The following is a 26,682-nucleotide window of genomic DNA, read 5'->3' on the forward strand; positions in this document are numbered from 1 at the left end:
AGTCACGTCCTATTCTTTGTGAATTCCATTTGGGGTTTTCTTGGTAAAGATACTGGAGCAGCTTGCCATTTCCTTCTCCAGCTTATTTTACAGGTGAGGAAACTGAGGGAAACAGGGTGAAGTGACTTGTCCAGGGCCACAGAGCTAGTAAGTGTCTGAAGTCGCATTTGAACTCAAGGCCTGGCTCTCTATCCGCTGTGCCACCTAACTGCCCGTTACATATATCACCTCATTTAAACATCATGACAATCCTATGAGGTTGGTGTCACAGTTGTTATTTATCCTCATTTTAGAGATGAGGAAACTGAGGGTCTTAGAAATTTACATATGGTCACTTGGCAACTAAGAACTGGACATGGGATTTGAAGCCACTTCCCTGATTCCAAGTTTAGAACTCTATCAATTATGCCACGCTGAATTTCCATAAACGACCATGTCTTGAAGTTGCTGAAGAAGGGAATTAGCGAATGGGTTTAATTTGCACAAGAGCTCTAACTTTCCCTTCGGCTCTAAAATTCTATCATTCTGATTGAAGTCTTTCTGGGAGCCCTAAGCACAGTGCTGGACCAGGGGAAAGAAATGGCACAATCAGATGCTCTTCACGCACCCTGAGGGACCTCACCATCTGTTAGAGGAGAAAGGATTAATGCAGGTAGACAATTAAAGGACAATATTATACGATGCAAACTGTAATGGTAACAATTTAGAGAAAGAAGTGCTTGTGGTCCAATATCATTAGAAAAGGCTTCATCAAGGATGTGACACTCAAACCGGATCTTAAGGTCTGGGCAGGAGATAGAGAAGGGTTCAAGAGCATTCCAGGCCAAGGTGATGAACAAAATGAGAAAAATACAGAAGCATGAGGAGCAGGGGCCTAGGAAATGGGGGGCAGGGACAACGTGTGGACACAAATGATGAAGAGATACCAATCTAGCTACAGAGGGCCCTTAACCTTTTTGGTGTTCTGGACTCCTCTGGCAGTCTGATGAAGCCTACAGACCCCTTCTCAGAATAAAATTTTTAAATGAATATAGCAAAATACATAGGACTACAAAGAAAACCAATGATACTGAAATATAGTTATCAAATATATATGTACATGAGTATGTGCCTGTATATATATATATATATGTAGGTTTGTATATGTGTGTGTATATACACATGTGTACATACCTATGTATCTGTGTATATGCACATATGTGTATTATATATGTATATGTACACATATATGTTCATGGTCCTCAGATTAAGAACTCTTGAACTACAGAGCTGATCTAAAGAAACAATAGGAGATGCATTGGAAGAGTGAGGGGAGGGGGAGAGATTATAGGAGACTACATATATGTTACATTGCTTTGTGAAATTGAATACAAGGGTGCACAATAGTCTTACTACTCATTCTTCTGAACCTTGACATATTCATTTAACATTAAGTTTATTAAGAAACTTTGTATGCAAAACACTGTTAGGAAGTGGGCCTAAATGAATTAAGGAAAAATAAATAAATGAAAAAATAAATTGGGCAGTGCCCCTGTCCAAAAGGAGCTTATATCCAATGACTGCCCAAGCCTTGAAGACCACTCCTGTTGCCGTGACTCCTGGAGGGTGGAGAAGGAGTGGGGGAAGGTTAGAGAGGCAATGCATTTCCTTTAAACACTTAGGGTTGAACTGGGTCAATTTGGTTAGAGACAATAGCCATATGGGCAGCTGACAGGCCTGACTGGATGACCATTCTTAGCCCCAGCAGCAAGCATTTATTGCACATCTCTGATGTGCAGGAGATCGTGCTAGGTATGGAGGTGATGGATCTGTTTTAAGGTGGCTTAATGGGACATTGAGAAAGTAGATGGCAAACTGACTATAAAAGTTGAATTTACTCAGACTTCTCCAGGTGTCAGAATTAAATATATTCTAAGTCATAAATTATGAATGCAATGCCTTAACTTGAAAATCATAGAACTAGAGTTAAAAGGGAACTCTGAGACCATTTGGTACAATTCTATCATTTTACAGATGAAGAAACTGAGCCCAGGATGGTAAAGTAATTAGACAAGTAGAAAGCACCTGAGTTGAATTCAAATGTGGGGGCTCTAACATGAGAAAAGTATTCTTTCCTCTGTACTGTATTGCCTCTCACTGTGGGTGCCTTACACACATGCCTTCACATAGTAAGTGATCAATGTTTGTTGACCGCTTGGTTGATAATAATACCTCCCCCTCCCAAACTACCTTGTAGATAAAAACATTGTATTTATCTGCATTTATTTTTCTTAAATTTATTCTACATACACTTATATATAATTTGATATAATCCCTCCCCATTAGAATATAAGCTCATTGCGAATACAGATTTTTAAATTTTTTTTTGTATTTGTACTGTCAGTGTCTAACAGCATCTGGCACTTAGTAGATGTTTAATGAATATTTGTTGATTGGTTGATGAAAGAGCCAAGACCTTTGAATGAAAACTGATTGATTCCTCTGTCGCGGAGGACATTCATGCTTCAGTTATATGTTCTTCTCACTTTGGAATACGCCTCCACTCCTGCATCCCCATTGGTGGGTTTCTCTCTAGGCCTTTCATTTAAGGATGAACCCATGCCAGTCAAACTCACTTCAAATATAGCTCAGCCCATGACTCCCCAGACTTCTATATCCACTGCCCTTGTGAATGCCTCCCCCCACTATTTTGCCCTACTTTTCATGTCTCTTTTATGAGTTGTCTTCCTCCACTGGAATGTAAGCTCTTTGAGGACAGGGAATGTCTTTTTACTAGTATTTATATTCTTAGTGCTTAGCATCTATCTATCTATCTATCTATCTATCTATCTATCTATCCATCCATCCATCATCTGTCCATCCATATGCTATCTGTCTATTTATCTGTCCATCCATCCATCCGTCCATCATCCATCCATATGCTGTCTATCTATTTATCTGTCCATTCATCCATCCATCCATCATCCGTCCATCCATATGCTGTCTGTCTATTTATCTGTCTATCCATCCATCCATCCATCATCCACCCATCCATAAGCTGTCTGTCTATCTATTTATCTGTCCATCCATCCATCCATCTATCTAGATGACCTCTAAGGCTTCTCCCATTTTCAAAATTGTATGACTATGATTCTCTGGACTATCTGATGTCTAATCTGATTTTTCACTTGTTTCAAAATTTCTAATCATCTATTGGAATTGAAAACAAAATGCTAAGCCTTCTACTCCGAGTTTTGTTGATTTCCTACCATTCTTTTGTTTCCTTTCCCTCCAGGAATAATTAACAACTACAACAACCACAACTAGCACTTACCAAGCATTTTAAGGTTTGCAAAATGCTTTCCATATTTATCTTATTTGATCCTTATAATAACCCTATGAGGCAGGTACTATTATTATCCCTATTTTATAGACAAAGGAACTGAGGCACAGAGAGGTTCAGTGACTTGCCTAGAGTCACATCACTAAAGTGCCTGAAGTGGGATTCAAAGTCAGGTCTGTCTGACTCCAAAGCACCCCACCCCATTCTCCAAGCTTCTTTGCCAGTCTTTACAAAAATGAATAGTAACCTCCACCCCCAAATACAACCCTCCCACCCTACCCCCAGACCAAGGCCAACTTCAGGAACACAGATGGGCAGGTGCCTCTCTGTATGCCATGCTAATTGTACCCTCCTTTAAGGTCCAAGCTATATGCTGATCAATGCATTTTCTGTTTTTTTCTCTCCCTCTACTATCATAATGTCTTTTACACCCATTTGCTTCAGGCATCAGAGTCAATGGTAATTTTTAACAACACATTTGATCGTGTGTAACACAATTTGTAACACAACAATACTATTCCTGGAGAGATTTTACTTCATTCTCCCATCCCTGCCCCCCTTGTTTCCTGTACATTAATTATTTATGAGTTCTTTTAAAACACACACACACACACACACACACACACACACAGCTCAAATAATGGAAGACGTAGCCTAGGCAAGGAGATTTAAAGACGATAAACATTATTTAGAAACACCATGATATGATTCATATTGTGATGTGATTGGGGACAATATTAAAATCTGCCAAGGCTATTATAGCTAAATTTTTGTTTCAATTCGTGCAATATTGCTGCTGCTTAATATGATTTCTATTTACTTTTTTTCTATTGTTAGTGTTTTATTGAGGTTGTGTCTATTTTATCAAGCAAATCTCCACTGGGAAGGGAGGTCAGACGATGCAAGGAACCGGCCAAAAGCCTGTCTCTCGTCAACTCTGCTTAGTCTAAATTCACTCAAAAGCCCTCATACTAATATCAACTCTTTCTCTTTCCTCATCTTCAATTACGATATTTCTACCTGCCCAAAATCTGACAGCTTCATATTTAAAAGCTATATAAACTCTCATCATCTATTTTTATGTTCTTCTATTCTTTTTCCTAAAGAGCCATTGGACCTGGGTGAATGCTGCACAAAATGTGTGTGTTGAGGGACTTCAAATCAGGTTATCTCTGCCATCCATAAAGATTGAATTTTAAAGGTTATTTTAATTATAAGCTAAGCATAACGACTGCTATTAATGATGATGGCATCCCTTCCCACAAAGCCCTTCATTTAAGTTCTTCCTGTGGCTAGGAGCAAGTGGGGAAATCCTGTTATTTCCTGGATGAAATACAATTTTGCAAAACAGGATGTCATTGTCTAAAAACCTTATGCACCTTTTATATCTCTATTTCTTCCCAGACCCGGCTGGGGAGGAGAGAAAACAGATGGCACAGGAATTTACCTACCAGGTTGGCCTGTCCTGAAGCACTTTTTAATCGCTTTACACTATGGAAAACAGATTGTGAAAAATCTAGTATCTTATTCTGTGGAACTCCATGCACATCACTTTGTTGAGGAACAGTCAGACCATCCTATAAATTTCAACATCATAGAGGAAGCAAAGTGGCCCAGTGTATGGAGTGTTCGGTCTGGAGTTCAGGAAGACCTGAGTTCACATTTGACCTCAGATACTTGCTTTGTGACCCTGGGCATGTCATTTAATCTCTCTTTGCCTCAGTTCCATTAGCCATAAAATGGAGAAAATAATAACCATATCTCACTGGGTTGTTGCAAGGATTCATCCTTGCAATGAGACATTTGCGAAATCCTTCGTAAACCTTTAAAACACTATACAAATTCTAGCTGTTATTATCAAATGTATTCCATAAGAAGTAAGGGGAGGGGCGAATGGGCTGTCCTGTGGCAGGTAAAATCAAAATTACAGACTCTTGTTGCAAGTTTCCACATCACACAGCTGAACTCTTCTAGCTTAAAAAAAAATCGCTATTATGTTGGTCTTCGGTTCTGCAAGTTTCTAAACATGTTATTGGAAACGTGATTGAAATCTGACAAAAAAATACCCACGTTTTATAATAATGTCCCGCAGCCAAAGTATGGCACCAATAACTAAACAATACTTTATCACCTTTGCCACTTTCAACAGCTCCCATTAATACTGAGATCATGGTGTTAGGCCTTCTATTCCCCAGCTGACTGCGTCAGTGACAGCCTGGCGAAGGCGGTGACATTGAAAAATATTTGCAGTGACATGGCCACAAATCACAGGGAGACAAGTTTAAAACTCAATACTCACTAAACTTGCATCTGCTAGTTTCTTGTTACAACACCTAAAACACAATTATTCAATGCTAGCTTCTCTGAAGTATCCAGACACCAATAGGTGGGGATGAAATGAGGTTGAGGGAAGAATAAGGAGAAATTGAAAAAAAAACAAACACTGAAATAAGTGGGGGGAGAGGGTCCTCTGGTGGAGTTATTCACAAACCAAATCTATGATCTGATAGGGAACTTAAGATAAATACATAAGACAGGAAGACATCTCTTCTTTTTGGTGTTTGGAATGTACTCACTCCAACTGAAATTCCATTCTGTTGGGGGTTCATATTATAAACTAGTCTTACGGCTATTGATTTTTATTTGGCGCTTTCTCAAGATGCTGAAGCAAATGTAGGTCTACTCAGTGATTGCCATTCATTCACTCTATCGGTGTCTGGGTCAAAGTGGTGGGAGTCTGCTCCCATTCTCTGGGTTGTTGGGAGGTTTTTTGACTTTTTTCCCCCCAGTATACGTTAGGAAAGATTGGAATCTCTTTACTCTCTGGGGAATGTCCCAGGTACAAATGGGGATGGCAGCCTTTAAAGTATGGTTCTTAAAAGGAAAATCTAAAGATTTCTAGAAGCCATATGACCCCACCTGAAAGGAAGTAGTGTAGTGGAATGTGAAGGATATTGGACCTGAACTGAGACCAGGATTTGATGCCCAGTCCTGCCACTAGTTACCAATATATGATCATGGCCAACCTTTGTGATTGTGTTTCCTTATCTGTGATCCTGTTTCCTCATTTGTGCCCATCAATTGGGGAAGGGTTGAATAAATTATGGTATATGAACATAAAAGAATATTGTTGAAACATGAGAAACAGCCAAGGGGATGGTTTCAGGGAAGCTGTTAGACTATGAGTTCTTTGAAAAGAGAGACTGTCCTTTGCTTTTTTTTGTATCGCTAGTACTTGCCACATAGTAGGTGCTTAATAATTGTTTATTGATTGATAATGATAGAGAGAATAATGAAATAAAGAAGAGTCATTTTTTTACAATAGCAACAACATTGTAAAAACAACTTTGAAAGACCTAAAAATTCTGATCTAAGCAATGACCTACCATGATTCCAGGGGACTGATCATGAAAAATGATACTGACCTCTCTTCAGAGAGCTGATGGCCAGAATTAGATATGCATTTTTGGATCTGGCCAATGTGGGATTTGTTTTGCTTGTCTATCCATATTTATTACAAGGGTTTTCTTTTCCTTTTTCTTCCCTTAAGGCATGGAGGTGGAGGTGGATAGGAAGAAGAAATAAATTATAAATTTATAAATATAAATTTAAATTATAATTATTTATAATATAATTTATATATTTATATATGCATATATATGTGTATATATACATATATATAACTTATAAATTATAGTTATAAATTTAAAAATATTTTAAATTTTTAAAAATCAGCATAGAAATATTTTACCATCTACCTTATAGGGCCGTTATGAAGAGAGTATTGTGTAAATCTTAAAGCACTAAAAAATAAGAGTTGAAATGTATATCTATCAATCATAAAACACGTAGTAAGCATTTACTAAATGTCGGATACTGTGCTAGGTACTGAGAATATAAAGAAAGGCAAAAACACAAAAACAATCCCTACCCTCAAGGAGTTTATGCCTTATTGGGAGAGCCAACAAGGAAATAAATAGGCACATTTGATAGAAGGGAGGTAACTAAAGAGGAAAGCTCAGATAGTACAGGGGGAAGCTTCCTGCAGAAGGTGGTGTTTGAAAAGAAGCCGGGGATGTCAAGAAAAAAGGGGAAGAGAGAGAGTATTCTAGCCATGGGGGAGAGCCAATGCAAAGGCATGGCGTTGAGAGATGCAGTGTCATTTGCAGAGAACAGGACAGAGACTGCTATTACTGGACAAGAGAATACATAAAGGGTAGTAAACTAGAAAAGGGTCAGCTTGTGGAGAGTCTAAAAATGCCAGAGAAATTTATATTTGATCCTAGAGATAACGGGAGCCAACAGGGTTTATTGACCAAGAGGGTGACATGATGAGACTTTGGCAGCTATAGCAATTGGAGTGGGGAGACTGGAGGCAGGGACACAAATGACAAGGTTATCATATAGTCCAGGTGAGAGGAGATGAGGGCCAGAGCTGGAGTGGCAGCTGTGTAAGTGGAGGAAAGGGGACCTATTTAAGAGATGTTGTGAAGGGAGGAATGACAATATTTGGTAACTGATTGGATCTATGAGCTAAGAGTGAAGAGTCAAGGATGACACCTAGTTTGTGAACCTGGAAGACTGAGATGATGGTGGTGCCCTCAACACCAATGAGGAAGTTTGGAAGAAGGGAGGGTTGGGGTAGAGGGAAGATAATGAATTCTGTTTAGGACATGAGGTGTTATATATAAATATATGCATATCACTTTAAGGATGGCAAAGAGTTTTTACTTAAAAAAAACCTTTACAACACTGTGAAGTGGGCAGTGTATTATTATCTCTATTTTACAGATGAAGAAACTGAGATTCAACTTATCAAGGGTCTCACACAGCTGTAGTGTCTAAGGCAAAATCTGAACTCAGGTCTTCATAAATACAAGTCCAGCTTTTTATCCACTATGGCATGCAACTTCTCTGAAAGAATGGATGGAGGAAGGAAGGAAGGAAGGAAGGAAGGAAGGAAGGAAGGAAGGAAGGAATGTTGAATGTCCTCTGAAAGTTGGAGAACAGCTTTTAAAAATTAAAAGGACTATTCTCCTTTTTTCAAATTTACAGATGTATATCAAAATAAAAATGACCTCTACGTAGTTCCTTTTTCTTCCTTTCTCTGAGAGAAAATGAATTAAAATGATGGGCGGAGCTGTGCTGTATTCCTAGTAGTTTCCCCACTCACACTCAGCCTCTTTGCTTATCTGATGCATTTGCTTGATCAAAGCTCCACTTCCACCTGTTGAAATACTATCTATTGTTTAAGACCCCAATGCCCACTTACTCTGTGAAACCTCCCCTCCTTCCCCCAATAAGAAATCATCTTTCCTGCCTCAGACTTTACACAACATTTTGGACATTTATATAATTCTCTTATGGACACATCACAGTCTATTTTGTAGTATCATTATCTGTGCACATGTCTTATCACCTCCCAAAATAACTTTAAGCTTTTTAAGAGCAGAGACGGCCTCTATCTATTTCCTGATGGTAGGCAGTAGATACTTATGAAGTATTCATTAAATTAAATGAAAATGAGGATTTTGTAGCATGCTAATACACTATAATCCTTCACACTTCCAGGATTTCATTACTGTTGCTACCCCCTTCACAGATGCAGACTGATAGCATCATGCTCTATGAGCTTCTCCTAGTCTTGTTCTTCAGGTGATAGGCAGAAAGTCTGGTTGGGTTGTGGGTGTCATGCTCCTAGCCTTTCCAGCTCAAGAAGATCTGCCAGTGACTGTTTGATCTCCACTGGCATGGACTTGGAGAGAATTACTTTTCTGCTTTGAGGAGGCATTAGATGAGGATGTTAATGGGAGAACGCATTAATATACAACCAGGTTCTGATTAATGCAAACCCCCCCCATAGTCCCATGTATTCAAATTCGCACTACTCAAAGTTATAATTATGTAAAAAAATGATCCAGTAGTTCCAACCCAATGGAAATATGCAGTGCAAATTCTAATAATGTGATCACTGTAGGGGACATTTGCTATTCGCACTAATCAAGACCTTGCTGTTTTCCCTGATAAAATACTGGCTTTTACTTGATGACAAGAAAAGCAAATGGCTCTATAGCTGTAGTCCCTCTCTGGGGAAGGTGCCCTGTCCCAGGTGCCTGTACAATAGCCTAAGGCAATAGATTTAAGTAAGCTATATAAATTCAATGCTATTCAATTCAATGAGTATTCATTAAGTCGAAATAGTGTAATAGAAAGAACACCAGGCTAGGAGTCTGGGAGACCTGGGTTCATAAGCTGGCTCTGCTCCTTACGACCTTATTATGAATATGACTTTGGGCAAGTTAACTTCTCTGTACCTCAGTTTCCTCACCTGTAAAATGAGGCAGTTGGACTTAATTACCTCTAAAATCCTCTTCAGATCTTGATGGCATGACCTATGACTCTGACTACAATGTACCCAGGATGGTGTCCAACATTATGGAGGAGAGGAAAGAAATGCATTTATTCCCCAAAGCTAAATTGGGGATGCTATAGTTCATAAGATACTCTTCTCCATCTTCTCCTAGAGGATATTCTTCTAGCATGAGTCTCAATCTACTTCATGTACCACACAGGAACTCCTTGCTCTTGTCATACAAATCAGTGGAAAGCCATGTCCATAGAAAATAACTTCAGTGCCTCAGTGGATACATGGCATTGTCATTGTGGACATTCTCTCCACCAATACAGTTTGTAACTTCTCCATGCCTTTTCATCTTGCATGCTCTTTGCTCCTTTCTTTCTATATTTCCTTTATAGGGGAACTGCGTGAGACAATTACAAGTCAACCTCCATTAAAAAGAGAGACAATATTTTGTGTATACCAATGAAACACTGGGAATATACACCTGTTATTCTTCATTCTGGTTCCATAGTCAGCCCATCTGCTTATCCAGTTTTCATTGTCTTTATACTACTACTTGTCACATATAAGTCATTGTGGATAATATACAGTGGCTTAATTCATAAACAGCATTCCACTGTCATTTAGGTTATCTGAACTTGCAATTCTTTTAAAGTAATAATGTTCTGTGCCTGGCAATCATATGGCGTTACCATGATAACACTGATTTTAAAAAAGGTACCACACCAGCAAACATTTCCCAATGCAAAGCATGTTGTTTGGCACTGTTGGGCTATACAGGAGCAGCAGGAGCAACCTTAACCTGTTTATCATGACTCTATTAACCAGCAATTAATAGCTCATCCATTTTTGATATTAAACAGAACTAGCCATAGCAAGGTGATTGTTGTTTGTTGTATTTTAAAGTCAACTTCTAGAAAGAAAAAAATGCCCAGGCAATAAAAGTACAAGCATGAAAGGCAGAAGAATCGCATACTAGTCCCAGTTGTGCTACTAAATGGCCATTTGATCTTGGGCAAGCCACTTCCGCCGTTGGGCCCATTTCCTCATTAGAAATGAATGTTTCAGATGAGATGATCTCTTAGATTCTTAGTTGTCTAGTAAAGATGTGTTTAGGCTTAGCCCAAGTATTAACAGGTATGGTGTTCAGGAGTAAGGAGTTAATAGACTCATGCTACTCTACTCTGGTCAGACCACAACTGGAATGCTATGGTCATTTCCAGCTGCCAAATTTTAGGAAGGACATTGATCAGGTGGAGATCATATACAGGAGGGCAACTAGGATGGGAAGGATCTCTAGTTCATGCCATGAAGACTGGTTGAAGAAAGTGGAGCTGCTTAGGCTACAGAAGGAATCCTTGGGAGGGAACTTGATAGCTATCCTCAGGTATTTGAAAGGCTGTCACATGGAAGAGGGATTAGCGTTACTCTGCCTGGTGCCAGAGGGCAGGATTAGGAACAGGGGATAGAAGTTGCAAAGATGGAAATTTAGCCTTAATGTAAGGAAAGACTTCCTTAAGTTAGAGCCACCCAAAAGAGGAATGGGATGGATGCCTCACTTGAGGTCTTTAAGCAAAGGTTGGATGGCCATTTGTCAGGTATGCTAGAGGGAAAGATTATTTTAGAAGCATCAGTTGGACCAGATAGCTAAGGAGGAAACTTCACAACTTTGGAATTGTATAATTTAGGTGCAATACTGTAGAAATAATAAAAATAAACATCAGTCCAAAGAAACATAGGCTGTAAGATAATTTAAACTAGTGGTCCTTGATATCCTTTCATGTGGTCTGAGATCAAAACTATTTTCAAAATAATGCTAAGATGTTTTAATTTCTAATATGGTAAATATTGCTCATACAAACCCATATACATATATACATACATATATACGTGCAGGTATATATGTATGTGTGTATATGATATATGTATGTGTGTGTGTATATATGTATATATCCCATAAAAGCAAAAGGGAGTCCTCAGTAATTTTTTAAGAGCATAAGGGAGTCTTGAGACCAAAAGGCCTGAGAACCACTGACCTAGTCCAACCCCATCATTTTATAGACAAAGAAACTAAGACCCAGAGAGATTAATGGATTTTTCTCAAGATCGCACATGTAATGAAAAAGAGAACCAGTATTTGAACCTAGGTTCTCTGACTCTCAGTTTAGTGTTCCCATCACTAAATATACTGTCATTCAACTTGTCACATGAGGAGATTTCTCAAGCCCAGTTGCCATGATACTTCTCCTTCAGGCCTCAATAATTTCTTCATATTAGTTCAGGAACTTCTTAGAAGAAAAAGCATATCTTTTTTCTTTTCTCTCAGCTCACATAAGAAAGCACTTAGCTTTATACACACAACCAAAAATTCAAGGGAAATGACATATTTTGGAGGTTAAGCTGAATGTAATCAAGATGAATAGTGAAGAATTCTTTAGTGCGAAACATTCCTTTTATGAATAAACTAAATATGTTTAATATTAAAAGCAATGGTGCGAGTGATTGAATAGTTTGATATTACTGCATCTGAAATATCATTGAGTAGTTAGAATGATGGTATATTGACATCACATCAGGGGAATACAGAAACCATAGAAAGCCTAGGCTTCAAGCTGCATGTTTAAAAGGGGCAGAAGGAAGACTGCCATAGAATGACCCATGATCCAGCCAAGTCCTAAGGATGAATACAACTGAAAACACTACCGGGTAAACCCCATCCATCCCAATGAATATGGTGTCAGTCACACAAAATTGCTTCAGAACTAGGAAATGATGAATATGTTCATGTTGTGTTTTTATGGTGATTGGGGGAACCTCATTTAATGCCATCTGCCCATCCAAAGCTTGACTAACTTGACCACTCAAATTGAGGTATATCAAAGAACTCAAGTTTTCTTAGCAAGCTTATATTCACAATATCATAAACATAAGCTCCTGAGTCTCAGTAACCTCATCTGTAGAATGGGGATGATAATATCGGTCACTGTACATCAGAGGGTTGTTAAGAGGCCCAAATGAGATGATGTATGTGACAGCGCTTTAGAAGTTGGTGAGTCCTATGTAAATCATGAGAACATACATAGATTTAGAGCTGCCAGGGATGTTAGAGGTTATTTAGTCTAACCTGTTATTTTTACAAATGGAGAAACTGAGGTTCAGAGCCTAGGTGATGTACCCAAGGCATACAGGTAATAACTAATTAAACTCTTTTCACCATACCATGTGAACTCTGTAATAATAATAATACAGTTATCCCTTCCACATTGGGACTTCCCCCATCATAGTTTGGATATATCATGGGTTGGCAAAAGAAATTAAATGGGAATTTGGGGGGAGTTCTGTGGAAGCTACAGACAACACATGAAGACCAGCAGACGACACAGAAAAAACTTTAGAAACTCAGAAATGCACAAAATTTATGTATAGTATTGTATAATTTCAACCAAATTTTACTGCAAACACCTCATAAAAGAAAAAGAAAAAATTCAGCCTTATTCTCTGGTATGAAAGGAAAGCCAAAGAATTTCATGCAGATTTTCCAGGCGCAGGGGTGCCACCATCCCTAACCCCAGTGATGTGGAAGGAGAACTGTAATGGCTGATATTTATATAGGGCCTTAATAAAATGATTATTTTTAAAGCAAAGAGAACATAATGCAAATTGGATGCATTATCCACTCAAATATTTGTATCTGACTATATAACCTTAGACAAGTCACAATCTCTTTGAGTCTCAGGTACCTTGTCTGTACAATGGGGATAATAGTCTCTATCCTACCTACATCACAGACTATCTGAGGATCAGAATAGGATAATTCCTGTTAAATTTCCTTATTGTTGTAAGGAGCTATATAAATGTCCCCAATCGTCTTTGTTGTTGTTACTACTACACACAACTCGCATACAAAGATCAGCGAGACACAAGACCAGAAAAGAGGGTAGGCTCGTCATACAGCTGGTACGCAGCCTTCTACAATCTTCTCACCATGGTTCCCCTCTTTGACCGTCTCCACCCCAATGGAAGCAAGGATCCCTTCCCTGTCTCCCCTCCATACCCCCAGAATACGTGAGATTTTTGCCTTATTTGTCAGGAACAAGGTCTTTTCCATTTCACTGCTACTTCTTGCCAACTCTTTACTATGGCCCCAGGAGGCTATTCTCTTTCCCCTCATCCCCTCCCATTCTAGCACCCGTTTATGTATTGCCTTTACCCCTTAGAATATAAGCTCTTTAAAGGCAGGAACTGTTTTGTTTACCTGTACAGTATTTATATTTCCAGCACTCAGCACATTATATGTAACACAGTAAAAGCTTAATAAATGCTCTATCCATCCATCCATCCATCCATCTAGCTAACTGTCTGGTACAGTGGAAAGAACACTAGCTCTGGAGTCTGAGGGTCTGGCTTCAAATATGCTGATATCTATATGACTTTGGACAAGTCATTTGACTTCCTTCATAGTTTCTTCATCTGTAAAATAAGGGGTCCAGACTAGATGGCTTGAACTCCCTTCTCTAACTCTAATATTATATAGCCTGAGTGAGGGGTGAAATAGACAACTCAATCATGTAAAACAAAGGAACAAAGAATTTTTTAAATAGACAGCCTGAATCTTGAATAGATTAAAAAAAATGTTAAAATAAGAAGAGGAAGGCTTCCTGCTTATTGAAGCTTTCATGAAGCTCTTAAGGAAAGACTTGGACAAGAACCACATAGTACTAGAATACATGGGGATGGGTTGAGGTCTACATTGGGGGAAGGAATAATCCTACTGCTGACCTTGTGAATACATGACTAAAGTTCCATAGACACACTGCTCTTAGAGTGCTTTATTACTACATATTTAAAGCTAACTGTTTTCTTGCATAAGATGTTACCACTTTCATCACTTCCATGACAACTGATTGTGGCAAACATATTTCTCTTTCCAAGAAATCTGTACAGCAGTGCAAATCAGGGAGACACAAGACATCCACCAAGTCTATTATCTATTAACCACACTAGTAAAGAAGAAAAGTGCTAGAAATGATTCATAGCAGCAGATAATCCCCAAATCATTTCTGTTTGCTTTGGGAATTAACAATATAATTTTCCAACAAATTTGTCTTTGTTTATTGATATACAAATATGATTGCATTCCCTGTATCTAACAGACATTATCCTGCCACTGACCGTGAGCCCCCAACATAGATAATTGAAAGTTGATTTTGAATGTTCCTTTAACAATCATAAATAATAAATAGCCAATAAATTCTAAGGTTTCAAGGACAAGAATGAAATTAATTTCTTTGTGTGTTTTGTAAAGCCTAATCTAACCATTGATACGTCTCCGAGTTCAGTTTGCTCTGGATGGTACTACAACTGGCAAACTGCTGGGTTTCTAAAATCGGTTCTTCATTGGATTCTCATACAAGCCTCTTGAGGGCAGGGACCATGCAATACACTTTATTCATATCCCTACAAGACCTGATATAGGCCTGGGGTCACGGTAAAATTTAACTGAACTCACTGGAGCAATAGGATTTGGAAAATAAGAGCAAAGGGATGACAAATGCACCAGTTCAACATTCTGCTGCCTTTGCCAGCCCCTTCACCTGTTATTTTTTTTTAGGCAAAAGGGGATATGAATAGCCCATGAGTCATAAAAACAATCAATGCTTAGAGAAGGAGAAAATATATATTGCTTACTGGTCCCTTTCATCCTGATGCTAATTCCCTGAAGCATGATATTAGATTTTAGTACATCTATTTTAAGAGATTCTTTTAATCTCAAAGCTAGAAATATTATTAATCTAAACAGGAGCCCTCTGATAGATATCTAGTGAGGACATTAGACTGTTAGCATGATAGTTTTAGAAGTCCAGGGAGACACGGGAGCCAGGTAAAATATGTTGTAAGCCATTGTGCTGCTGTTCTGGAAGTATACAGAGGTGGTGCTAGGTGAGTTTTTAAGAAGTAGAAAGTGATGTTATTGATTCCAGGTAAATAATTAGGCTGGCCTCAGCTTTGTTGCCTTTAGATGAATTCAGTTGCTTGTAAAATGATGATTAGACCCAGGTATGGCCTTAGAACTCAGGAAAGGAATAGCTACAGTTACTGGGGTTTCCTGGAACATTTCCCACATATGTACATATTTCGCAGTATGTTGACCAGTGAAGAGGCAGCCAAGGGAGCAATGAGTTGTATTTGCTTCCTTTGACTACGTGCCTTGTGTCCTAGGACATTTAGTACCTATTCAGTCTGTCAGTTTTATAGTAATAAGAATATTCTGGTAAGAAGATCATAAGATTCAGAGTTGCATAGGCAATTAGGTGGCACAGTGGATAGGGTGTTCGTATGGAGGTCAATAGATCATGGAGTCTGAGTTTGAATCCTGCCTTAGACATCCTCATCTGTACAATGGAGATAATAGCACAAATTTCACAGGATTGTTGTGAGGATCATATGAAATATGTAAAATTTAAATCACTCTATAAATAGTACCTACTACCATCTTGAGGTTGAATTTTGGATAGTGTCACTATTACTGAGATTCTGTCCCATTATCTTAATAGAATGTTCAAATTTAAAGTTGGCCATAACTAAGTGATTTAAATATATTATCATACATCATTGGAACTATTACAATAAACTCCAAACTGTTTTCCCTGCCTTGCCTTTCCTATTTCTGCTCTCCATGTCCACTCAATCCACCCTGCATATGACCTCTGGATTAATCTTCTTAAATGCCCTTTTCATTAAGACATTGGCTCACTCAAAAACTTTAAATAGCTCTTCTATTCTTACCCACAAGATAATGTCTAAATGCCTTATCTTGGTATTCAAGGCCCTAATTCACCTTCCTATGAAAATCCTACATCTCATCCACAGGGTCTGTCTTCAGAGTATAAATACATTTCTGCCCATTCACTCCCATCTCTGCCTTCCCCAGACCCCCAGATTCCTCCTGCCTTTTTGTCAGTGTGAATCCTATCACCCTCTAAGGCCCATCTCCTTATCCAGGGCCTTAAATAATTTTCTCAGCACCTAATGTGAGATAGATCAGTGTGTGTTGTTGTTTCATCTCTCTCTCCTCTGAACTCTTAGACTCAACACGTATACTTGGTCAATCATAGGTTCGCAGAGCTGGAGCCAGAAGGGTCCAAAGAAGCCATCTAATCCAAAGTTTCCTTCTACAGTTGGGGAACCCAAGACCAAGGGAGGTCATGTAGGTAGAAAGCATCAGGACAGAATTTGAACACAGGTCCTCTGATCCAGAGCCTATGGTTTTTCTATTGTAATCTTAAAATGCTATATAAATAAGTATTATTGTTGTAATTGTTGCCACTCACCTGCTACTTAGCATATTTTCTCAGTACACTTTATGTTTGTGAGGGCGTGATTTGTTTTCCCGATTAAACAAAAATCTCCTTAAAGGAGAGAACAATGTTTTGTATGCAGTTAGAATTTAATAAATATTTTGATTGATAGATGAAAGGCTTTGACATTGACTTATCCTTCCTTGAGCCTACCAGTCAGTACCTAACCCAGAGGCCTTTGCTAAGTACCCTGAAGACAAGAATTGTCTTGTTTTGTCTACCAGGACCAGTATGATGTTCTATACATACTGAGGGTTTAATAAATACTTTTGTATTGATTTGAAATTGGACTCTAGAGGAAAAAAGTATCCCACATATTCTTCTCCACTTATTTAATGCTTCCTTCTCCCAACATTCAAGAGCTTATTTATTTCAGGAAGCATAGCTTTTTTTCCTTTCAATTTGAGGCTTTTTCATAGTTTTTTGAATACTTCAAAACTGGTTCTCATCTTTCATTGATGCATATCACGAATGCTTTGTAACTCAGTAGGTAGAATGTCCATGAGAACTGTCATGGCCAAAAAAATCCATCACCCTATCATACTCTACTACTTAGCTAGCCTAGCCCGTGGACAACTCCATAACACTCCATTACAAGACCCATACTCAACAGTCTTTTGCTTGTTTGTTTCCATATTTGTTTGTTTGGTGACAAAGCCTGTGCTTGGTTGACACCTGGGAGATCTACATGCCATGATGAGACATCAGAAGAAGACTTTATAATTATAAATATATGCATACATATACATAACTTATAATTTGCTTTTACTTTCAAAAAAAAAAACCAAAGATGCTTTGGGTTTCATAGAAGGGACAACATGGCTAGGAAGATGCACATAAGGGCTTCCCAACCTGACTTATCCAAGTAGCCTGTCTCCACAGGTCCATTTTGACCAGATATTGTCTACTGTCCATCATACCTGGCCCTAAAGGGATCCAACCCACAAGTGAGTGCAGATGGCAAAAACTTAAGTTTGCAGATGTATGATGTAGGATATTGAAATCCACCCCTCTCAATCTTCCCCCTCAGAAATTGTGCTGAATATTAAAGTCAATAATAAGGTACCAAAAAAAGAAAAAAAAGCACCAAAAAACTCCAACCAACTAGTCAGGCAACTTGTGAGGTCTGGGTGTCACATGGCCTCTCTTTCTTGGGCTTCTTGGCCCAGTGCTTCGAACTTTCTGAGCTGCATTTATGTTAAACTGTTCCTGATATGCTCCAATAAGTGTGCTTTCGACACATTGTTAACATAAGGCCAAATCTGTACTACAGCATGGACAATTAAGCGCACAATTTTTGTATAAATGCAAAATCCCTCACTGTGAATTATTTAATTAATGCTCTCCAGTTCATTTAATAGAGCTCTTTCAAAGGCCATTTCACTCACAGAAAACTAATTTCATTCTTCGGGTTGATTTAATTAGATTGTATGATATATGGTATTGCTAATTCAGCGGCTCCATACGCGGTGTCTAGGCCGCCGCTCCTATTGTCGGCAATCTGTCAGCCCCATTTTTAACAGTATTGAAAAATTCAAGCTTTATTATTGCTCGCTCACTCTTTCTCTCCCATCAGGAGGAAAGTAATGAGCTTTTCTTCTTATGAGAGCCAGCAGAGAGCGTGGTGCCCTCAGCGCTTCAGGCATGAAGCAGTATTAACAGCCTGATTCATGAGTTAAGTTTCTAACTGCCCATGGCTATTAGCACTCAGTCCTCTGCCTGTCATTTAGTTAAAAAGACTCTTCGGTTAATTCACTCTTTTAATGAGACTGTGCTATTCAACTAATGTATTTTACTGTATGAAAGGTCACACCAGGAAGCAAAACAGATTGGAGGGAATGTAGTGGGAAGCCTGGCTGTCAAGAAACAATTCAAGCCTCGCAGGCATTTAGCAGTCGCTGCGTCTGTAATAGGCTATGGAACTGATGGGCCAGTGTTCACCTCAACAGTTGAGCACCATAAATCAAGGCTAAATAGAAAGCAGATTAATCAGAGGCACAGACAAAAAGAGCACGTGTTTCATTACCCATATAATCACTAACATGATTGCCAGACAAGCTAAGGAACTGTATGCAGGGACTGAAAAAATATAGAGCAAGAGAGCACGGGAACTCACTTCTGTTTTAGCTGCTGGCACTAAATCTTTTCATTAAGGCCCTGTTCCCTCGATTTTCTAGTCTGAAGGCAAAAAAAAAAAGGAAAGGAAAGAAAAGGGGGGCAAGGGGGAAGGAACATCGAAGGATAAGAGTTTAGTGGCGGTAGGCAGTGGGGAGATGGCGGGAGACAGAAATAGGAGTTGGGGCTAAGTAGGCAGTTTGTCTGAGCCTGGAGCCTTGAAAGATGATATCAATTAACATCATCCAATGATTTGTTTCTAATGACTGTAGTCCCACCATTGGAATGGGCCACATGGAACACAGAGGAGGGACAGAGGCATGGTCAGATGCCCCTCCTGCCTCCTGAAGCTCTGTTTAAAGTGACATCATGGACATGGTCAGTGGGACTGGGCTTCAGCCATGCTTGCCATTTCATAAACGATGGAGAATTAGGATCTTTACCCCCAGCCCCCACCCTCAGGAACAGAGTAGAAGAAAAGAGAGCTCACCTCCTTCCAGGCCTTTGTTCAGTCTTATTTTAATTACTTGCCATTTTAAAATGATCGCTTCCTTTGTTTGCACCAAGGTCCCTTTTTTCTGTCTTTTCTAATTGGGATTTAACTAGATGCACCCTCTACAGATGACTTTGAACCAGCAGCTTCTAGGGAAATGACTAAGAGCGTTGGTCATTTTAACCTAAGTGTTTCCAGCTAAGATAGCTCGTTTGCAATGATTTGCTGGATAAAGCTCATTAATTTCCAAACTGGGCAAATAAAAAGAAGCTGCCCTCAGTTCCCCCTGGTTTGAATTACATTGTCTTCCATGTTCCAGGATTTCTTCATATTGTTCCTTCTTCTAAAGGGGGGGGGGGCGGGGGAGGGCAGGGCAGGAGGGAGGAAGGAGTAGGAGGGGGAAGTGAGGAGAGGGGAAGGAAGAGAAAATCAACACTTAGGGGGAGAAAGAATATTTTTCTTTAGAATTGTAATTCCCTCCAACTAAACAAATCATGCCCATTTAAAATTCCTGAGCATCTCCCAAACAGGCAAACCGTATGTTTAATTACTAAACATCTGTTGCAAAGACTACCCCCTTGCTTTTGTGGTACTGATACCACTGTATGAATTTTAAAATCTGTCAGCGAGGGATCACAAAAGCTCTGGGAGCAGAGAGCTGCTCACGTTAACCCCTGAACCAGATAATCTAACAGTAATCCATTCAAAACTAATCAAACATTTACAGAACCGCACCGGCATCGAGGAAAACAATTCGTCATCTTCATACGCTCATTACACTTCCAACATCTCAATCTACCTATGCAAATGAGGCAAGGGAGCTGACATCGGGACCATGTACAGAAATTATAAACAAATATTCATCCATTATGCTGCTGAAATTTAACAGCTGAAGTACTAACAGGAGCTGAACTCCGGGCCCTGAGTATCAATTATTCATGAACGGAAAACTGACAAGACTGTCTAGGTGAATTAGCTGCATATGTCAAGCTTTGTTATAAATCCCAACCTACTGTAAAACTCATTTTCATAGAATGTATGTACAAGGCTGACAATATATCAACAGTACAGCATTAATAATGGAGAAGAATGGGACCGTAAGGGAGCACCTAGAAACTGTGCTCTGCAATATAGTTGATATTACAAATAAAAAAGTCAAATAAAATGAATTTCCCATAAACAGAGAATCAAATAAAGCATTTTCTCCATAATTTTATTTTCAATTTCGCAAACATACTGGTTGATACTTTCATGTTTAGGTAGCACACGCATCACCCGAAGTTGTCTTCATTTTTTTCCCATGGAAACAACAGAGAAATTTCAAGTCTGATGATGTACGGAAGGTTACTTTTTCTTTCCCTTTTTTATGACAAAATAAAAACCGAATGGGATAAGGGATGAAGGAGGCAGAGCTCTGTTATCCATAGTGAAATTGTTTGCTATGGTTTGCTAGAGAGAAATAATGTAATAAAACAAAGTACGATGCAGTAATAAAGATGGTTAATTGAGACAGTATTTCTCAGGAAAATGTTAGGATTTTCTTAACTGTCACTATATATTCTAGGGATTCAACAGTGGAACTGAAAATGGACCTGCAGTGACAGTTTGTGGATGCGCAGTTGGCAAATATGTTCCTGGGTGGTTCTCACTGTGAAAATGCCATTGGTAAGAGAAGCACATGCTAATGGAAAAGGGGGGAGGGGTGGACTGAATGGCCTGGTCTAAATTTTCCCAGTCCTAGATGGGATTCTGCTACTATACTCACAAGATACATGCTCACAACTGTCTGCTTTGATTTCCTCTACTTCGTCCCCTTCGCTTCTCTCTGTCTTTAAACTTCGCTATCATTTTTAGGCTAATAATATTCAACTGTAAATATTCTTTGTCACATCTGGTGACTTTTCCTCACCCATCTTTTCTAGGCTAAGTATATTATAGCTAGGATTCAAAATATTTCATCCCTGATCATTCCCTGAGAATGTCTCGATGTGAGAAAAATTACTTTAATCCCTTTCAAATACTTCAGATCCCTGCCATACTAGTCTATCAAACTGTTCCCCAGGTAGGAAACTGCATTTGCTGTCTTTGTGCCTTGGTGCAGGCTGATCTCTATGCCCAGAATCTTCTCTTTCCTCACCCCTCCCTGTTGGAATCCCTGGTTCCAGTAAAGGTTGGATTCAGGTTCTACTTCCTCTTACTTCCAAACCATCCCCCCACTTCCACCACCCAGTCGTAAGCTCTTTGCACCCAGTCCCGAATTTATGTTGTATTTTCTCATCTGTATACTTGCTATTTTCTTCAAATACACCATAAATTCCTTGAGGGCAGAGAATGATTCCATTTCATTATATCCCCAGGGCCTATCATAATATGTTGCGCATGGTCAGCATTTTTTGAATTGAATTGGCATGAACTGTATTCTTATTGTCCCCAAAAAGAAGTTCCCAACACTTTCCAGTGGTATCAATTTTCCCTTTCCTTCAATACCTCCTATTCCTTAAACTCCAGGCCTTATTCATTTGGATACCCTCAGGGATCTGTATCTTGAAATCCTCCTCTATATTTCATGGTCATTTGCTAGCAAGGTCCTCACACATTTCCACACATCACTTGGAACACAGAAGACACTCAAAATAAGCGCTGGTTGATTGGTTAAGAAGTTGCTTTTATATCCGTGCACCAAAATTAAAAAAAAATCAGATTCCTCCAGCAATAAGCAGTCATATCATGTATTTAGGTAGTAAGGGAAGCAACAAGACACAAAAGATAGAACGTTGGAGCACTGGATTCAGGAAGACCCAAGTTCAACACGGGCAAGTGACTTAGTGTCTCTGAGCCATTTGTATAAAGATGAAAGATAAAGATATAAACAAGTTTTAGCTTATATCGGTGGAGGGATTTTCCTTGCCAAGTACAGAGATCAAAATACAAATACAAAAATATACTGACTGAAGTATAATGTTCACTAACTCCCTGACTCATCCTATATACAGATTAAAAACAAATAAAAATAACTTTATTGGCTGTTTAGGCTGCCCCTGGTTTTGTAATAATCCTAAAATTCTCAATAAAATTGGGCTGCATTTATACAAGACCCTTCCACTAACTAGCCATGTGACCGCAAGTAACCTGTCTGGGCCTCATCTGTAAAATGAGAAAATTGGACAAGATGTTCTCTAAGGTCCCTTAGGGCTCCAGACCTAAAATCCCATCATCTTAACAATCTATGGATCTAAGATTCACAAACTGAGACTAAAATGGGATTGGGTTGATGATGCAGTAGCAAAAGCATTGGATTTGGAGTCAAAGGGACTGGGATCAAATCCTCATTCTACTCCACTTAATACCAAGGGAGCCTCACACATGTCACTTCATTTCTTTTGAATCTTGTTTCCTTATCTGTAAAATGAGGGAGTTGGATGAGATCATCTTAAAAGTCCCTTGCAATTCTCAACCTTTTATTCTATGATCCTATTTTTTTTTCATGAAAAATTCCACAAACCATTAAATCTTTTAGCTCCCCAGCAGTAAACATTTTACCATTTGGGGGAGTATCTGGATGGTACTTACCTTTTTCCCTGACCTTTGGCCCTATGGAGATACAGTCTAGAAGGAGCATTTCTCACCTCTGGCATGTTACACTATGGCTTTCTTCCCTTTGCAAATAGAGAGTCCTCTCTAACACTTGCCAATGTCATTACTTTCTTGTCATCTTCAACCTTTCAGGGTGTTGTAAAGCTCTCCGCATTCTCTGAAGTGGCTTTTTATGGACTGAGTCCTTCCAAATAGAGGTTAGTTTTTTTTGCAAGAAAGGAGAGGGGGAACATTGGGTTTGGGGTGTTTGGTTTTTTTTAACTCTACATAAAAATTCAGTGCACTTTTACAATATGCCTGCTTAGGTATTCAATTTATCCTGTGAATATTCTCATTTGTAAATGCTCTGGCTGTGATGTGGGAAGATAGACTAGCAGACCAACCCATTAGGTCTCTTTAACCCTAATGCCTATGATTCAGCAAAAGAACCGTTCTTTCACAAGTCTCTAATGCAACATCAACCACGGGCCTGTTTCCATTTCCACCTATCTTTTGCTTGAACAAACACAATATATTTATTATGTCCAATGCAAGGGAAAGTCCCTCACTCCCTTTATGTGTGAATTCCCCACGTTCACAGCAGGGAAGGCATGAGTGGGCAACTCTGGGCCTTTTTTCTGGATTTAGCTCATTCTTCTCCCTTGAAAACCATATCCTGGAAAATTAATTGATTATAATGTGTTGAAAATGCTTGCTATTAGTCAAATGGCTGAGGAAACTGCCTGCTAATGTTTTCAGTTTTATGAAATGCTAAAATATTTACACTCTTGTTACTTCAATCTGAGGGGAGTCACTTGGATGTGTTTAAAAGGAAGAAAGAATCTAAGAAATGGACGCTTTTGGAGGAAATCACACAATCTTTCAAAAACATTGATTAATTCAGTTCAACAAATGATGATTAAGAACCTAGTGTGTGCAAAGTGTTTAGGATCAGGCTGCTTGAGTAAAAGGACCTGGCCCTGGACTTAGGACCTCGAGACTTAAAGACAAAAATTAAAAAATAAAAAGAAGCCTGACCTCAAGAAGCTTACATTCTAATGGTTAAGCTAATACAATGGTCAGAACACAATAGCTCTCCACTGAGGGAGAAACAAATCATGGTAAAGTAGAAAGAGTGTTGGATCAAAGTCTTCAAAACATACACCTAGCTGGAGAATTTCAAAGAAGATACTATTTTTGACTTCTGTATGTTTGGAGTACTTCATTAAGGTCTCTTTCTGTGTCACGGACATAACCCTGGGTTCTGAGCAGCTATATGAACAGAGCTGGATCATTGATAGGTCTTACCACCATGGAAAGAAAGCAAGCAAGCAAGCATTTATTAAGTACCTACTGTTTGCCAGATACTATGCTGAGGGCTTTACAAATATTATCTCACGTGATACAACAATCTGGTCAGATGTGTGCTATTATCAAACCCTTTTTATAGCTGAAGAAACCAAGGTATACAGAGTTTAAATGACTTGCCTATGGCCACATGGCTAGTAAGTGTCTGAGGCCTATTTTGAACTCAGTCTTCTTAATTCCAGGATCAGGCTCTGTCCACTGAACCACCTGTTTGCCTGTAGGCAGCTTCAGGTATGTGTATGGTAAAGTACTCCACATGTGCTTATTGTCTGAGGTCCAACCTAGCTATTTTTTAAGTCTCATCAAGAGGGTTGGTACCAGGTGATGATTTTCTTGACCTCAGCAATTCATAAGAACCATCACTAAGGCCTAGTGGGTTGACAGGCTGCATCAGTGTGAGGAATACTCATAACTGCCCATATCAGGGATCTTTGAAGTATTGAAGAAAGCTTTTAGAATAGTTTGGGAATTTTAAAAAATATAATTGCTTTTCTTCTCTCCTGTTTCCAATCCTCATTTGATTATTTTCCCCCCTTGTGTGCTTCATACTGCCCAAGTGGACCAGAAAAGGCATGGTTTATTCCCAAGGACAGCTGAAAGCATCTCAAGAATTATAGACACTGTGTTCCATGTAGCCAGAGAAAATATAGTAAGGCGTTGAAATTTATCACTTCAATTACTTTGTAATTTCTTAAGCAATCTCAAGGTAGGTTTTTTAAAGGTGGGGTTTATGAAAGGTCTATAGAGACTCCTGATCAGACCACAGACCTTTAAAATGGTCAGAGTTGGAAACACAGCTACTGCTTCTATATAAACCAAGGATGTGGGTAACAGAGAAAGAAATCACATGGTGAGGTATCATTCTAGAGCAGGGGTGGGCAACCTGTGGCTTCAAGGCCCTTTGACTGAATTGAAACTTCACAGAACAAATCCCCTTAATAAAAGGGTTTAAACTTGGACTCAGTCAAAAGGCCAAAACCAAGGGCCTAGAAGGCAATATGTTCCAGAATCTAGAGCATCTTATTATGAGATTATCTTTCAATTTCCAGAATTTAAAAAAAAAAACAAGACTTATAATTCTTTCAGGACATTATAGCAAGGGTCGTAGACTGAGACCATTTCAGAGCCTCATATTTGACACTCTGATACTAAAACAAAAAGAAAATTGTTGATGTTATGCATTGGTAGACTAGGTGGCTGCCCACGTTGGACAATTACAGCAGCTTCAAAGTACTTCTCACTTTGCTTGCCTAGAATGTACTCCTTCCTCATTTCCACCTCTTAGAATTCTTAATTTCCTTCAAAGATCAGCTCATGTGCTATATTCTATAGGTCTTTCCTGATCTCTACCTTCAGCTGATAAAACCTTCCCTTCTGCAAGTTATCTTGTACTTAGATATTTATTTTGTATATTTTTTGTATTAGCTACATGCATATATTGTCTCCCCCGACAGAATGTTATCATTAAAACTTATAAGATCTTTCCCTAAATGTAGGCATTGATGGGGACAAGGGAAGAAAATGAGAGAACGTGCTGCACATTGGTAGCATCTCAGAGGGAAGGTAACTGAATGATGAATTCACAAAAGGCAGGGGAAGTTCACCTGTGACAATCTCACCGAAGGTCAGAAAAATTGGGAGACAGCGTCAGGAGATCTGAAGGCAGCTGGGTGGAGCCTTAGTGTATAGAACCCTGGGCTTGGAATCAGGAAGACCCATCTTCATGAGTTCAAATCCATCCTCAGACACTTACTAGCTGTGTGGCCCTGGGCAAGTCACTTAACCCTGTTTACCTCAGTTTCCTCATCTGTAAAATGAACTGGAGAAGGAAATGGCAAACCTCTCCAGTATCTTTGCCAAGAAAACCCCAAATAGAGTCACAAAGAGTTGAACACAACTGAACAACAACAACAGGAGATCTGAGTCTCAATTCTGGCTCTGCTCTCACTTGCTATGTGACTATGGACAAGTCACTAAACCTCTTGGTGTCTTAATTTTTTCCAACTCTATAATCAGTTGAATCAGCCTTCCGGCTCTGATATTTTATAACTACAGTTTTGTATTACAGAATGAGTTAGGGAAGAATGTCATT

This window comes from Trichosurus vulpecula, chromosome 8, assembly GCF_011100635.1.
Source record: "Trichosurus vulpecula isolate mTriVul1 chromosome 8, mTriVul1.pri, whole genome shotgun sequence".
In the NCBI taxonomy this organism is placed as follows: Eukaryota; Metazoa; Chordata; class Mammalia; order Diprotodontia; family Phalangeridae; genus Trichosurus; species Trichosurus vulpecula.